The following is a 16673-nucleotide window of genomic DNA, read 5'->3' on the forward strand; positions in this document are numbered from 1 at the left end:
GAATTAAATATGTCTTCTTTTGGATCTGGAAATGCATCAAGCCATTCAGCATGCATGTTTCAAAATTCTGAATAATGATAGAGCAGAAGAACCAAACATCAGCAAATAAATTATCTAAACATGCAATGAAGCTCTATTAAAAATGAGCTGAAACTCCAAGGAAGGAAAAATATCACAAAAACCATATGAGAATATTAAATGTGTATTACTTCAGTGTATGTAATTCTCTCGCACCAATTCAATCACCAGATTTCAGAAATATCAAATTTATCTGAAGACAACTTATCCCACCTTTACATTCTTTTGTCTGCCTGCATATGAGCGGTGTTATAGAGGAAAAATTGAGAAAGGACTGTTAGGGCCTAACCCAGGGTTATATTTCTTTTCCATCTGCATAATTAGCATCCCTGATATACTCAGCAAAACCAGAAAGCCATTAAAATTAGATTATAAACAGTCCTGAAACCTCCCTGGTCAGAAAGTGAGTTTATATGACTCACTTGGTCCCTCAGCCAAAGCTGATTCTTGTTGTATGATCAGGCAATGTTGTATACACAGTTAGATTTCCTGATCTTACAGGTATTTTCCAGTCGAAACAATACTACAGCTCTGTGATCACTGTTTATATCTAGGACTGATGCAGGCTCATTGCACTGATTTATGTACCTTTATCTTTGCACACAGGCAAAGTGCAACAGCACAAACACCTACGCAGACAGAACATGAAACGGACTGCTTATAGACTTTGGTTTGGCATCTTGGTCCCAGGACATACAGGCTGTGAAAATTTAGATGAAATCTCTAATACCTTTCCTCTTTGTGTGGGCCTAGTGATAGGACCAGGCATGCCTGGGCATGTGGAGATTATTTCTCTCAATTCCCACCCAATCTCTTCAGATCTGCCCAACTGGAGAAGTAGTTAGAGTTTGCTCTGTGCAATACAATCCAGTATAAATATGGAATCCAGTAAAGACAAAGAAAGAACTTCATATTATTGCATATTACAAATACTACTTATTTATTTGTATAGATATGTTGGCAAGTGACTGCTTGCCCTTTCAATATGCATAATACATAAAATTAAATTGAAAATATTCTCCAGAATTTTTCTACACAGATTCTCCAGAATATAATTAATTTACCAAAGCTTCAAGAGCAATGGATTATTTTTTTCTTTTTCCATGATAAAACTTCCAAATATAATGGGGTGCTCAGGTCTTATGATAAAACTTATAACACAGATGACAGGAGTATGGCTAATAGATGTCCTTTGTTGTACAGGTGTTTTTATAAACTTAGCAGGCAACAGAATTTTTAAATGAAGTCAGTCCTGTTGATTCAGAATTCCATTTAATCACTCATGTTTTGTTTTTGGAATCCTTGTTCTAGCAAAGTATAGAGCTGTTGTCTCCCAGTCCTGTCCTGAATGTTAACCTCTTGTATTTTGAGACACAGCTACATATGAATCTTCCACCTTAACTAATAAAGTGACCTAAACTGGTGAAACCAAATATTTCATGTTCTCTGATAAATGTAATAACAGTTTGTGATGTACAGGCTCAAATACAGATTACATCTCCTTTGCCAAATTTACCTGTATATGTCTCAGCAAATTAGATGGATTGTTTTAATCATTCACAGTTTTACTCCATCTTACATCCAGGTCAGTATGAAACAAGCAGTGACAAGCTCACCTTTGCAGCACATGAGCTACTCACCAATAAATTAATACCCACACATTGCCAGAAGGGATGTGTAGGAAGAGCACCAACTGACTTGTTCAACATTTTTTATTTTCTCCATTGTAAGATATGAAGGAATCAGCTTGGTTCTGCACTGAAAATGTAAGAGTCATGTGTTTGAATGACCACTGAAAATGCAGTTTTGCAATCATAGAGTCATAACTGGGAATAAGTTGATCCAGAGTGAAATCTCGCTGTTGAATCAACAGCTGTTACTGGTTTGCAAAAAGACCCATTTATTTTGTTCTGTTCCAAAGGATTTTGTGGTCTTAATGACAAGTTTTGAGACCATATTGACTTATATAGGAGTGGGGACTAGAAACATAAATGCTGCCTATCAGCAGGTCAATCTGTACATTTGTCTCTTTGAACGAAGCCCTGGTCCCACTTATGGTAACAATGTGGAGATTGTCTGGAACTGTCTACATTTTTCTTTGGACGAGCACTACCTAACATCTGGAGCAATCCATTTTGTAATCGCTGAATAATTCACTTCCATATGGTGGTTCTGGGTTAATTGTTGGTCTGCTGATCCTAGAGGTCTCTTCCAACCTTAATGATTCTGTGATTCTACAAAAGGAATTTTTTCCTGTCAACAAGTATGAGTGGGAGAAAGGTGAAACAACATTGAAATATACTAGACAAAAACAATCTGATCAACTTCAGTTTTTTCAAAGTATCTGAGGTAACAGCCTGTACCATCCATTGGTGCACAGAAAGTTCACAGCCATTGTTTTATATGCATAAAATCATGATCTCTGAAACCACCTTCTCATCCACTGTGTTCAACCCCACTGAAATTAACTGGATTTTGTACATAATGATTTTTGAAAAAGGGAAAAAACCCAAGAATCCTGTGAAGCTCACTTAAACTCTTTTAGGTCCAAATTGAAAATCTTCCTTTAAAAGACATGGATGTCCTTAAACTTGACATGCCTGTATTACTGAATCAGAAGCTTATCATGTCAAGTTTATGGCACACCTTTAGGAAAAAGTAGTTCCGACAGCATTCTGAGTACTTCTGTATATACAGCTGAGTGAGACATTATATATAAAAAGCAGAAATAAAGTGTAAATAATATCTCATTTTGCACAGTGAAAAACTGAAGAGATTTAGATTAGTAAACAAATAGTCCATCCATTATTCTTGTGTGGATACAGAAAATGCACTGTGATTTTCCAAAAAGTAAAGAAGAAAGTGCTTTAGATGAAAATACCTGCATGTACACAGAAGATATTTATAAACTTTTCTTTAATTTTAAACAGTTTTGTCATATACATTTCCTTTTTTCTTCCTTTTCTGTTTTTAATATTTATAAATTTCATTGTTTTGTTGGCCTATATGTTATTTTAGAAAGAGAATGAGATATCCTGATGGTGATACTTGGAATTTTGCTTTGTGAAAAAGGTCAGGTCCAAGATGTTCATTTGTTACAGGAACCAAAATGCCACTGATAAAATTTTGCAAGATGTAATGTATTTATGTACCAAAGGTCATCACTCCAGAGAGTACAAATTGGTCCAGCTCTACCGAAATAGATAAATTTATATCAATGTTTATCATTTGCCTTACAGGAACTTAGTTGTCATGTCAGATGGTATAAAATGAAGTGGAAAGACAGTAGCTTTACTAATAACAGAATACTAGAAGAGACCAAAATGCAAGAGAACATCATAACCTTACCATAGTCCACAGACATTTGCCCTTGACTCCAGCAAGGAGCAATAGATCCCCCCACAGCCTGAGTTCTTACAGCACTTCTCTCACATTTTATAAAAACTATTTTTTTTTTGCACATAAATCACCTGTCTTTCAGATTTTGATTCAGTAGTGGAAAAAAGTCATTGCTCCTACTACAAGGTTGTATTGTTTAAGTTTTTTCCTTGTGGTAACACTGCAATAAACTAGTTGATTAAACTTTTGTTGTTCAAAGGAAAAAGTGAAAATTAACTGTTAACATCTAGAAATAAAGTGTGGTATGGACCAATACCTGTATTCCAGTTGCATGACAAGATGTTCCTTCACTTGGTTCAGAATGAAGAAGGTTAAGTCCCTAATCTTCAAGGAGAAGTCTTACCAACCTGCTCCAAACCCTTCAGGTGGTGATCTACCAGCTGTGACTATCCAAAGACAGATGAAACAGATTTTCTGCAGTACACCAGAAGAAGTGGACAAACTAGGCCACCTTCTAGAATACTGTGAAATGAATGCTGGGGGAAAATAAATATCTACTGGTTTATTTGCAATGGGTCTAACTAAGCTGGATCTATATGAGCACAGTTAATGGTTTCTTATATGAGAGAAGAGCATCAGATCAAGAAAACAGAAAAGACAATATTTCAACCAATAAACAATGGTTTCAGGCAGAAACTGCAAGCAGTCAAGCTGAGAAATTGTATCAGATTCCCTCTAGGATAAGAAATTTCTTCTTAACCCTGCAGAATTGTATGGAATCAATGAGTCTTACAATGTCAGGAAGTCTACTCTTCAAGCATCTTCTTCACTGAGCAATCTTCCTCAAGAGAGCTGCTCTAAGATTCTTGAATTTTTCTAAAAATGGATCTTCAAGACAGTTGCTTCTCTGGGGCATATTCTCTACTCTTGCAAATGATCAGAACCATTCTCATGAGTGGCTTTTGCCTGTGAGAAGAAAAAAAAATAAAAATAAATAAAGAAACATTTTCTTATCAGTCATGTTGTTCTCCAGAAAGCTGAGAATTACAGTCCCATACTCTTGAAAAGTTCTATTCATAATTAATAAATTCAAGTTTAAAAAGTGTAGAACACCTAGCATACTCCTTTAACTATTTACACAAGTCTTTTACCTCTGCATTCATTAAACATAGACAGTAAAATCAGACCAATTCATTAAACAATGTTCTGCCACCATTGCAATTTAAATAGGAACAAAACCAAATCAGGTGAACAGAAATGCCGTACAGTTGAACAGAAATTATCTTTAAAAAGAGATAAACATATCTCCCCACTTCTAACTAACTTCAAAGCATGATGTGCCAAGTACACACCCATCACATTCTATATTTTTTCCAAGACCACATGTTAGGATTAATCCTTTTCTGTATTCATTATAGCTGGAAGTATTTAACAAAGAAGTCTCAGCAGATAAGCCAGCAGGTAGACTGTATAAGTCTAGAATCGTTCTTATATTTCTTCCCACATCTGCTGCCTAAAATCATTACACTCAACAATGGTGCCACTAATATGGAACAGTTTTTGTCCTAAACCCTTAATAGCATTTATTTTACAAAAAGTAGATGCCTTTCTACCACTGGAAAACATGAAACACCAGTTTCTGCCCTTTCAACATTTTTCAGTCAGTAGCAGCTTCAGTGTCTCCAGCATTTCACCCATTCAAAATGGACTGAAGGAAGAGTGACATTTATAGAATATTGAATTGATAGTTTTAAATTTATTTCCCACTGACATTTAGTATATATTTTGAACAATGAGTGCCAATAATTCTTACATTTTTTTCCTTACTGGACACATCATATATTCACATTATGTAAATGTATTCCTTTTCCTCCAATGTAGGCGTCTGTGCGGAAAAAAAATGTTTTAAAATATGCAGCAGCATTGTCTGCTTAGGAAATGATCAGTGGTTTACTAACAAAGGGCTGCAGCCAGCCTGCTCTGATGGCTGGGATGGTTTGCCAGGATGAGCTGTGACTTGGGCCAGTCTATCTTGTATGGCAGAAAAAGGCATGCAGTATTCCAAAGCTGTGTTCCTGTGGAGCAGTGCAACACTGTGCTGATGGAAATGATGGCCTAGCCCCTCTGAAGCACAATGTTGTGGCAGATCAGGGCTGTACCTTATCTTCCAAGCCCTGCCTTTCTCCAAGGTAAATTAGCCTCATAGTAGCACTTTTTACTTTTAAGCTGACTGCAGGTACCTCCCTACACTTGTATGGCATGAGGATGCTCTGGCAGTTCCAAGTCTCTCCTATGATGGGAAGATTAAGTACAAACTCCTCTGAAACAGGGTGAATTGCTTTAGGAATCATGAACACTAATACAAATGATCAGGAAGTTAATTAAAAGTTGTAAAGGCTCAACTTTGTAGCTTGGTGTTTGGTGCAAGCAAACCTTTCCACCCCCTCCACCTTCAGTACTTACACAGCAATTTGACAGATATGCATTTATTATATGCTGAAATTTTTCAAGCACACCCAGAAGAGCAGACTGGTGTGGTAAGGGAAATGCATTAAAGATTTTAGAGCAGAACCGTTATATTATACATTTGTAACAGCTTGCTGGTAATGCTTATTCTGTTCTCTACACACACTGCATGCATCGTTATCTTGACATACAGTCACTAGCAGGCAAGAAGAAAGGACACTGTCAGTTGTCACATGCTATTTTTTGCTGAGACTGAATTGTTGCAGAAATAAAGTTTATTATGCACCAGAATTTGTTCCAGACACAGCCTTAAACATTCCAGTGAAATGTACACTTCAGGATTTACCTTTGCATATTAGACCCCCAACAACACAGTAAGGGTTAAAAATTTGGGGCAGTTAATCTAGTCACCAGATCTAATACCATTTGTGATAAATCCATTGCTTCTATTGCCACAAGGCTGGACAAGCTCCTTGGGCAAATCACAGAAGAGCTAGGCTGCCCTGGAGCCAGGACAGAGAGCTGCCAAAACAAATATTTCACAATTGCTGTAGGTAGATGTTGCAGCTGGATTGTTCATCAAAGAAGTGTTTGTTTCTTCTGCTGTTCTTAGATAACTGTGGAGATATTTGGCACCTCGGGGGTGGGGGTGGGGGTGGGGGTGGGGGGGTGTGTGTGGTCTGAGATATTATTGTTGGTGTAATTACAGTAGAAAAGTAAGACAACAAAATTAAAAGATTCAAGGCACCAGTTTCCTATGCAGAGAAAGTCAGTGTACATTTTGACACTGACAGTTTACGCCATCTTCTTATGCCATCATCCTTGTCCTTACAATAGGGTACTCTGTCAGATTCTGTTATCAGCTCTATGACTCAAGAAAACAAATTTCTTTAACAATGTCTTTTTTTTCAGAGAATTGAGAATATTTTTCAACTGAGGAAAATTTCCTCAAATTCTTAATAAAAAGTCACATGAATATACTGCTGTACATAGCATCTTAAGCAAAATAAAAACAGTATTTATCCAAATTTTTAACCACCTCCTATGAATTTGTCTGATGTTATTTTCATCCTTGTTCATGGTTTTACTTCATCCTGAAAACTTGAAGAGCTACATAGCTATAAGAAATATTGCCATTATGGTATCAAATGCCTGATAAAACTGACAATATTTTTAGGTTTGGTACCAAATTTCAAAATTACTTTTGCAGAGTTGAAAAAGAGCAGCTTCTTCAGCGAAATGCTTTGAAAAGCACATGAATGTTAGGAAACTCCCATAAGTGTCATCATTTACCTTCTAAGTATACCGGAACGTGATTTGTCTGTCATTGGAAACAAAATGTTAATTACTGCCAGTATAGGCCTGCCATCAAAAGATTTTCAAAGACTGTTAATGAGATCCACTGACTCAAATTATTTGATTCAGTGATCACTAGATACAACTGAAAGTGTTAGACTGAAAGAAGATATTATCACAGAAACTCTCATGGACTCTTGCCCAAATCCTTACCTTATTCAGTTTTGCATAGAGGCAGGTAATTTGGTTTACTGCATTTTTTACTGCATTTGCAGAATTTGAAAGGAAATTGATGTTTTTCTGAAACATAGATCAATTTCTTAGAACACTATTTCCCAGGGGAAAAAAAACACCCACAAACACAAAAGGTGGAAGAGGAGAAGAGTAAACAACTAAAAATAAAAATAAAAAGTTTGAATAATTTCTGTATGAATAATATGTTTTGCTGCTACCACGGTGAAATATTTTCTTGGTGAAAAAAAAAGGCAAAGCCCTGCTGAAATAGTACTGAAGATACTAATTTTTTCATTTGCTGAGACAAAGACTTTAGCACCTGATCTGTAGCGAAGATGGAGAGATCCCTGAACTCTAGTCCAGCAGAAAATACACATTTCAGCTAAGCTATTTAAGTGCACAATGTGGTTTCCAGTGGAAGATGGAACTACAAAACATGCATGCTAATTGTCACTAATTTGTTCCCATGACTTGTGCTACCTCTTCAAGTTGCTTAAGCAAAACCTGTTTTCATGTTCCACTCTTCGCTTCAGATAAGAGAAACAGGTTAAAGTTATAAAACTCCCTTACTATTTGTAAGGAATTGCTGAGCATTTTACTTAAGATTATTTGATGTGGTAAAATCTATGAGATGAAAAACATGTTAATGGAAATATAAAACAAAAAACATGTGAATGGCAATATAAAACAAAATATGAAACAAAACATGAAACAAAATATTGGGTATTCATGTAAAACTACCAAACTTGCACTTAACAAATTCAATTCTAAATTACTGGTTTATAATTATTTGTAACTTGATTAGATGCCCAAGAAAATAACAATTCTTAGGTTAAAAAAAAAGTCACATTTATTTTGAGGAAAGGTCTTCTAGACATAAAAAAGTAGAGATTTTCTCATTATCTCAGTTACAATTCCTGCACAGGTTCTATTTCTCACTACAGTTAGAGACTGATAAGGTTCTTATAAGTCTGAAAGAAAATCTAAGACTGCATATTTTTTTTTTGTGGAGCAATTCATTCTGTTGTTTTGATTGGCAGAGACTATAACGTAGATATTTCAGGCCTGGCTTTTGCCTTCTGTAGTTTCATACTGCCAATCTTTGAGTGGACTGAAAGAGCCATAAAGTTTTTAAGGGAATTCCACAGATGTATTAATATTTGAATTATATTATTTATACCTTACTTTTATGTCAACAACTATAAAATAATGGTTTGCACTCAGATCACCAGAGTTAAATACAAAGTTGTACCGATAACTTTCTATAAAGGAAGTAATATCCAAATGATACTAAAATTTAGATCCATTAAAAACATAAATTAAGTAACATATACAGTCATTTTATGAAGCTAGAATAAGCTACAATATTTTTATTTTGAAGAAAATGATAGCAAAGTTTAGACTCCAGTCAGCAGCTCAGATAAATGCTAATGGCTTGGATTTAGACTGGATCAAAAAGACTCCAACAGACAAAACAGGTCCATCAACTAATATGGACTACAGCTTTATGACATACAGCACAATATATTGATCAATATTTTTTCACATATTACATTAAAGACTTGCAACTTTCCTCCCATAAACTTTGTTTTCACAGCCACCATATTTATTGTAACTGGCTGCACCTATCCTCAAAAAGTTTGGAATATCTTGTTCAGATCTTTTAAGAATCTGATAGATGCTGAAGTCTGACAGGTATGAACTTTCTATAACTTCATACCCTAAGAAGGCCCTAATTTATACACTGATGCCAAGCAGGGTATGATTTTAATACCAGTACATTTTGTCTAACATGTCTGTTGGCCAATAACTTGGTTATCTCAGGCCATTCATATCCTTTCTTAACCAGCAACAAAGAGGGAAAAAGAAATTTAAGGGATTATAATAGGTGATGTAGAGTCACCTGTACAAAAAAAAAGTTGTGCTATTTCAGCATCACAGAGGAAGAAAAGGAGTACTTCAGTGCTGAAAGCAGGAAGAAGAAGGGAACAGGGGTTGCCAATGCATAAAGAATTGAGATCAGTAAGGGATTAATAGTCATGAGGTACAGGTGGAACAATTTATTTTTATTCTTAACCATAAGGTAGGAAGCGGCAATAATATCCTTACATTTGCTTCCTTTTCAATAATACTTGTTTGTTATTTATTGAGGAAGTAATATTTTTTGCAGCCTTCCTAGGGGATATGTTTTAGAAAACACCTATAAATCCTTTTTAAAATTGTATATTCATAACTAGAAATACACATTTTATTAATAGGTCAATAGTAAATACATTTATTTAGGCAAGATTCATTGGTGGACTTGGAAATTTTTTATCCTGGCTATTTAAATGATGGATCATTTTACCTCATATATACTGTAAGGATGGAAACGCCTTTTTTGTATATTATGCAGAAACCTATTTTATAATCTGAAATTATACAGTCAAATTTCTCATAATAAAAGTTAGTACTGTAAAATTATTTTGCACATGGCATGAGTTTTTTGAAGTGTTTTTTTTTGTTTGGTTGGCTTTTGGAGGTGGAGGGAGTGGGGTGGGAATTGTTTGTTGCTTGTTTTGAAGAAATGGGCATAAAGCAGCAGTGAATTTCTGTGTGTCATTTGGTTTCATATTTTTTGAAGCCATTTACACTATGTCTTTCTGTTTCATCTCCAAGACAAACCATTTCTGAAAGTCTATGAAAGAAAGACATTGATGTCAGAATCAGTCGTGCTCAATGCATTCTGAATAAGAACGCATTTGTGCTTAATTCACCTGTTTCTTACTTGCATCTCTTAAATGAGTTTTCTGTGTCAGGAAATCAATATGTTATACAGTTTGTTGTGCATCAGTTATGATGTGCTTTAATCACCCTTGTGATCACCCTAGCACTTGCTGCCACAGTCTGCTGGGAAGTTTGTCTCCCATCCTTTGGGCATAAGGAGTTTTGTTAAATTAGCTCCAGTAGAAAGTGCTAGAAATACACTGCAGATTTACCAAAAGCAGTAAGATAGACAACTTACACTTGGAGTTACTATAGGAGTTCATCCAAGAAAGGGGAAAATGTTTTGTTCTATGTAGTATGTTGTGGTATATAAAAGGTTAATTCAGTGAACTGCAGAAACACACTGCTTTTTCAATCTCTGATGAAACACAAAAATTATGAGAAAAGCACATGTTAATTTATTCATCATGTGGCACAATTCTTGATTCAGCTTAAATCTGAAAACACTGATGAAATATACCATTACAATCACAATGAAGCCCTTACAGTATTTTATATTAATTTAAAATTAAGATTTATCCCTGAAAGTGGGAGTAGAACAAAAAGTGCTTGTTTGCTAGATAAATACTCTAACAAGTTAGGCAACAGACAGAAAGAACTGAAATTCCAGTGTGTACATTGGACACAACAAATTGGACCGTGCTTCTTCCATTCTGAGGGTTTCTGTGTCCTGTCCTGTGCTCCAGTTAGGATCACAATCCTACCAGGTCCAACTGTGCACATTGTATTTTCCAGTGCTTGTCTGATTCCTGGCTCCAGAGCTGTCAACAGAATGATAGAAACAGAGCATATCCACCACTGACTGGATTCAGTATTCAGTTTCTGGACTTGGGTATTTGCACAGATACATGTTAGAAGCATAGTTGTTTAGTTCTAGGTCTCCTCATCCTTTTTTTAACTTTGTTTCTTTTAGGAGACAATAAGTATCCACAGGTAAGCATGATGTTGAACAAGTATTATCTCCAAATCTCGCTGTTCTTTAGTGAAAATATTTCTACCAGACCCCCCTTACTACTCCAGAAAAAAAAAAATCTTTATTCTGAAACTTTTGCTAGCCTCCTTAGCTTCACTGAACAGATGGAAACACTTATAAATAAATTGCATTTCCTAGTTCAGCAGCATTTTGGGAATGGAAGCTCTTCCACTGCTGTCCCCATGCAGCACTCTGTCTAATTAAGTCCCAATAATTTAGTTTCCTTAGTGTAATAGAGGCAGGAGAGGAGAAGGGAAGGGTGTTGAGGAAGGGGAGGAGAGGGAAGCTAAGATAAGGCAAGGGAGTAGTCTGTTATCAATATGAATTCATGATTTTTCATTTTCTTCTTACTCCATCCTGTTACTATTTGGGGGTTTTAATAGAAATTCCACATTAGTCTTGAATTTCTTCTGTAAGCTTAAGCCACCATTCCTTTTCTTGCTCTCTCACAACAAACTTTTTTCCCATGACTGGACAGGATTTGAGGACAAAAAGGTAGAAGAAAGGAAGGTCTGAGGCTGTTGGGCTGTGGGCACTAAGCAGGATAACATCCTACACCACCATGAATGAAGAATCAGCACAAAACAAGGGGAGAAAAAGAGTTTCATCATGCTCAATGCAGTTGTCATCCTTCACCCCCAAAATCAGAAGTACTTCTCCCCACTGGGGAATCTAGTGGGGGGGGGGGAATCTAGGTGCCAGGTCTCATTTTCAAAAAAAAAATTGTGCCACTCTTCCTGGACCCTTCAAAAATTTACAGGCCCATAGATTACGGTGACATCCAGAAATCTTGAACATGGCACACTGTGCTATGTAGGAAATATATCCTGAACGAAACCTCCAAAAAAGTTGTGCAAAGTTTAATTAGTTTGGGATTTTAATGAGAGTGCTTCTGTCTCCCTACTGCATTTTTTCCCCCTCTCAGAAAATCTCTCTCATTTTGCCATCCTGTGACAGACAATAGCTACCTGATACCAAAAAGCTGCAACCTGCACAATGTCCAGCTGCTCATATCTGCTTCGTTGTATTAACATCAGTTTCACATACCAATACATATCACCCTTATTGGAAGCGCTGTTGGATTCTAGAAAATCAGCAGAAAATCTCAGAAAAATTAACATCAAGGAGAAGTTAATTTTTCTGAGATTTTAAAAGAGATGTTAAAAGAGATCACTTTGGAAAAAATGCCACACATTGAAACTGGGTTTTTACTAGCCTCTTTGAGTTGTCAAACACTCCTGATTTTCCATGATCCTGAAAATTGACAAAATGGATGAATGTTTCAAATATGGAGGGCACAAATCAAGATCTGGCAATGCAGCAGAAATAGTTACAGAAACAGGAAAAGCTGCTTTGAAAAAGGGTCACATTTGAAGAATGTTCCGCTGTCTCATATTCTGCAGGATTAAGGAGAATTTGAGTCTTCACAGAAACCAGTCAAAAGATTGCTGTCACATCCTGAAATGGAAGCAATCATTCATTCGCAAGTTTTCCTTCTAGACCTCCTCTCAATGAAATTCAGATAATTATTTCCCTGGAGCAATGCTGAGCTGCCTCCGAGAGATTCCTCTTCCAAAAGTAGAGTTAAACCCTATTAGATTAGATTTTCTTTTTCATGTATTTATTTTATTTTCTCTTACTGCTGCTACTGTTGATCTCACACACTTGCAGCTAGGAGACAGGCATAAAGTACAGAGGTTTTGCTTCCCTGCAGAAAGGGAAAATTTGATGCTGCTTCCACATGGGCTTATTCAAGCAAACCCTGATTTCCTAGAGGGCAGAGGAGTGCAGCAAGGAGCAAGAGATGAGAGTTGATCAATCACTGCTGCTATTTCTGCATATGAAAAGAGCCAAGAAGCAGCCTTTCCAAGACATTAGCCCTACTAGTGTTCCAATAGCTTAAATTCAAACAAACTCAAAGGGTCAAGGGCAAAGAAAGCTCAATCTTCATACCTCCTGGGTTTCTGCATCTGCTAGACATCACTGTGTCAAAAGATAGTAGGGATGGCTCTGGGCTAGCTGAGATAGCTAGATCTGATAAGGAAGGTCCCACAATACTCCTTGAAGAATCAGAGCAAGTACCATATGTAACTGCTCCAGCTACATCTCTAAGAGAACCCAGAGTTGGGTATTTATGTATTTATTAAAGGACAGAAATGATGTCTTGGAAAGACCAGTAAAGGCAGAGAAAAAATGAATTTATTTTCAGTACATAATACATCAGAGATAACAATGATCTTAGTGGCAGTGTTTAAAGCAAATAAATATTTCAGCTATATCATGTTTCCAGCATAAAAAAAAGAAAAATCACAGTTTCATTTATGAAATGACTAGGAATCAGACAGACCTTAAGCCACTGCAAGCTTTGACAGCTCCTAATTCTTCCCCTTATTAATTTTTTTTAAAAATAAATTAAGATTTGTATCAGAACAATTGTTTTCGCTCATCTATGATAGTGTGGGAAGGTGTGGTGTGTTGACCCTGGGTAGGTGCTAAGTCCCCACTGAACTTGCTCTATCAGCCTCTCTTCCTCAGCTGCAAAGGGGAAAGAAAATACAAGGAAAGCAAGTGAAATTAAGGAGAGGAAGAGACCCCTTGCCAATTACCCTTACTTTCACTGTCATATGCAAAACATACTTAACTCAGAGAAATTACCTTAGTTTGTTACCAGTCATGTCAGAGTGGAATAATAGGAAATAAACCCAAATCTTAAAACATCCTCTCCCCCTCTTCTCCCTTCTTCCTGAATAAAACTTCACCTTCAGATTCTCTCTCTCTCTCCTCCCTTCACAGTGGTGCTGGGGTATGGGGAATGGTGGCTATAGTCAGTTCATCACATATTGTCTCTGATGCTCCTTCTTTCTCAGAGGTGGGACCACTCACATTCTTTTTCTGCTGAAGCACATGGTCCCTCCCAATGGAAACAATCCATCACAAGCTTTTCCCATGCTGGTCCTTAACCGGGGGTGCAGTTCTTCATTATCTGATTCAGCATGGATGCCTTCCACATGGTTCATCCCTCAGGAACAGCCTGGTCCAGCATGGGCTCCCCATGGGGTCACAAATTCTGCCAGTAAAACTGCCCCAACATGGGCTCCTCTCTTCACGGGGCCACAGGTTCTGCCAGGACCCTGCTCCAGTGTGGGGTCTCCACACAGTCACAGCCTCCTTCATGTAATCTCTTACTCCAGAAGGGGGTCCTCCATAGGCTGCGGGTGGTTATCTGCTCCACCTTGGACCTTCATGGGTTAAGGGGAAACATCCTGCCTCACCTTGGTCTTCTCCAGGGCTGCAGGGGAATCTCTGGTTCAGTGCCTGGAGCACCTCCTCTCTCTCCTTGACTGGCCTTGGTGTCTATTGGTCTGTTTTTCTCACATGTTCTCACTTCTCTTCTGGCTGTTTTCCACAGCAGTTTGTCTCCTTCTTCAACAGGCTATCCCAGAAGATGCTAGTGCTCTCAGAGATGTCTTTCTCACAGACGGGCTCTACCTTGCCAAGTGAAATATCTGTCTTGGAACCTTCTGGCACTGGCTCCATCTGATAAGAGTGAAGTTTCTAGAAGCTTGGCACAGAAGCCACCCCTGTAGTCCCCCGCCTCACAAAAAAATATTGCCATGTAAATCCACTGGGTAGTTCCCACATAGGACTATCCTCCTTTTTAATAAGGCTTGATTCTGAACTGCTCCTCCCAAATTGAACAGCCTTGCACTTCTACAAGGCTCTGCTCTTCAAGGGACAAAAATCCCTCCAAGCATTTATAACAAGCACTTTTCCCCCTGCCATTTTCTCAAGCCTTCAATATAACATAAGTTCTATTTGAAGAATTTGAAGAATTCCTTACATGTAGAGCCATGTCTTCACAATCACAAAGCATCTTGTGTGGGCTTCTCCATATAATGTAACAGGACAATGTAATCCATTTTGCAAAAAGGACGAGGAGATTGACCTTTGTCAGCATTGCACTTAGCACTGGGAAATAGAAAAAGCAGGTAGCAGGAAACAGTGGAAACACAAATGTGCACTGAGGATGTTTTCTTTAGGTTACTCAAATTTTTTTCTATAGTAGAAAACCAAAATATTTCTTTTTATTGTACTCCAGCCAATATGAAACTGAAAAATATTGAACTATTCAGATAAATCAATCTAAACTCAGGCAAACAAACTACCTCCCTCCCAGACATGAGTTATGCTCTCTTTATTCCTTCTCCTTCTCTCTATTTGGCTAACTGAGAAATCAATTTCAAGCAAAAAGACTTAACCTCCTGGCAAAGGTCTACACAAGACTCATTAAGATAAAGGAAATGTGAGAATATTTCTCTGTTTATGAGATAACATCACAATCATACAATACAATTGTGATACACGTATGTCTTCAGAACTCAGGAATGTTCAGCCCTTGTTACTGAAAGATGTCTAGAATTATTTTACCTCTTCATATCTATTCTTTATCTAAATACTACACAAGAAAAGAACACATTGTCATGGAAAGGAACCTGCTGTCACCACTGCTTGTCACTTCATCTCCGCTTCCACATTTTAATGAATGACCTTGGCTAAGTCTGTGCAATCCTTTGCAACAGCAAGCCTAAATTAAAAATGAAAAAACACAGCCAGGAGAGCTGCACAGAGGGAAAGAAACAGAAAGGGTAGGAATCCAAGTAGGTATTCCTAGTTATCTGAATTATTCTCATCCACATGCTTGGAGATTAACATTGTCTGGGGTCTTTTGACTTCAAGCCAACCTAAGCTGTCTCCAAAATTCCCAGCCAAAAGCATTTTGGTCAGGTTTGTCAAGAGTATCATAAAAGCCAGTGACTTCTTAACTGGTGATACACTAGAAGCAATGACTCAAAATTGAATGACTAATAGACCTGAATATGAAAAAAATCAATCAGACACTAGAGGAAGAATGAATGATGACAAGGAAAAATTTAATTGTCCAGGAATAAAATGAAACAAAACCACCTCAAGATTTAGCTCCTGAAAATTACAACCACAAAGGTGCACTCTTTTTCTAGCTTTGATGCTGAATATTGTTTCACTTTTGTAAACTATAATGTTTGTCATTAAAAAGAAATCCATAATATGCTGATTTTTTCATAGGCCATAGACATTTAGAAGTGTTCAATCCAAAAATGTTAAACATACAGTAAATGCTGTCCCAGGAACAGCAGAACCCCACTGCTTTGGTGAAATCAAAACTTTGTCCACAGCTTGTTAAAGACCATATTAACTGAGCAAGGAAAAAAGATATGTTCACTGGCACTAGCCCTGTCTGGAATGGTAAAAATGGTAGATTTATTCTTGACTTACAAAAAAGCATCAAGGCTCAGTCCATGCTCAGAGACAACAGCAAGGATCTAACACCAAGATATTTGATTTGTTTATTATCCTGCCTAGTACTGATGGACCTCCCTTCCCATCTATCCTTGGACTGCAATCTTGCAGTGGAGAATATGACTGTGTGACAATAGAGTGCACATCTATTTGAATGATCAAGGTTCTTTGGTTTACTTATTAT

The 16673-nt window shown here is 37.1% G+C and overlaps 1 long non-coding RNA gene across 1 annotated transcript in view; it reads right to left on the minus strand.

Moving 5' to 3' along the window:
- Positions 1 to 710: 710 nt before the first annotated feature.
- The window catches only part of LOC135289428 (uncharacterized), a 148118-nt gene continuing 132155 nt past the window's right edge, over positions 711 to 16673 (minus strand). Inside the window, exon 9 of the long non-coding RNA XR_010352176.1 lies at positions 711 to 4383. This is a non-coding gene — a long non-coding RNA (uncharacterized LOC135289428). The remainder of the gene's footprint in view (positions 4384 to 16673) is intronic.

Source organism: Passer domesticus, chromosome Z, assembly GCF_036417665.1.
Source record: "Passer domesticus isolate bPasDom1 chromosome Z, bPasDom1.hap1, whole genome shotgun sequence".
Classification (NCBI taxonomy): domain Eukaryota; kingdom Metazoa; phylum Chordata; class Aves; order Passeriformes; family Passeridae; genus Passer; species Passer domesticus.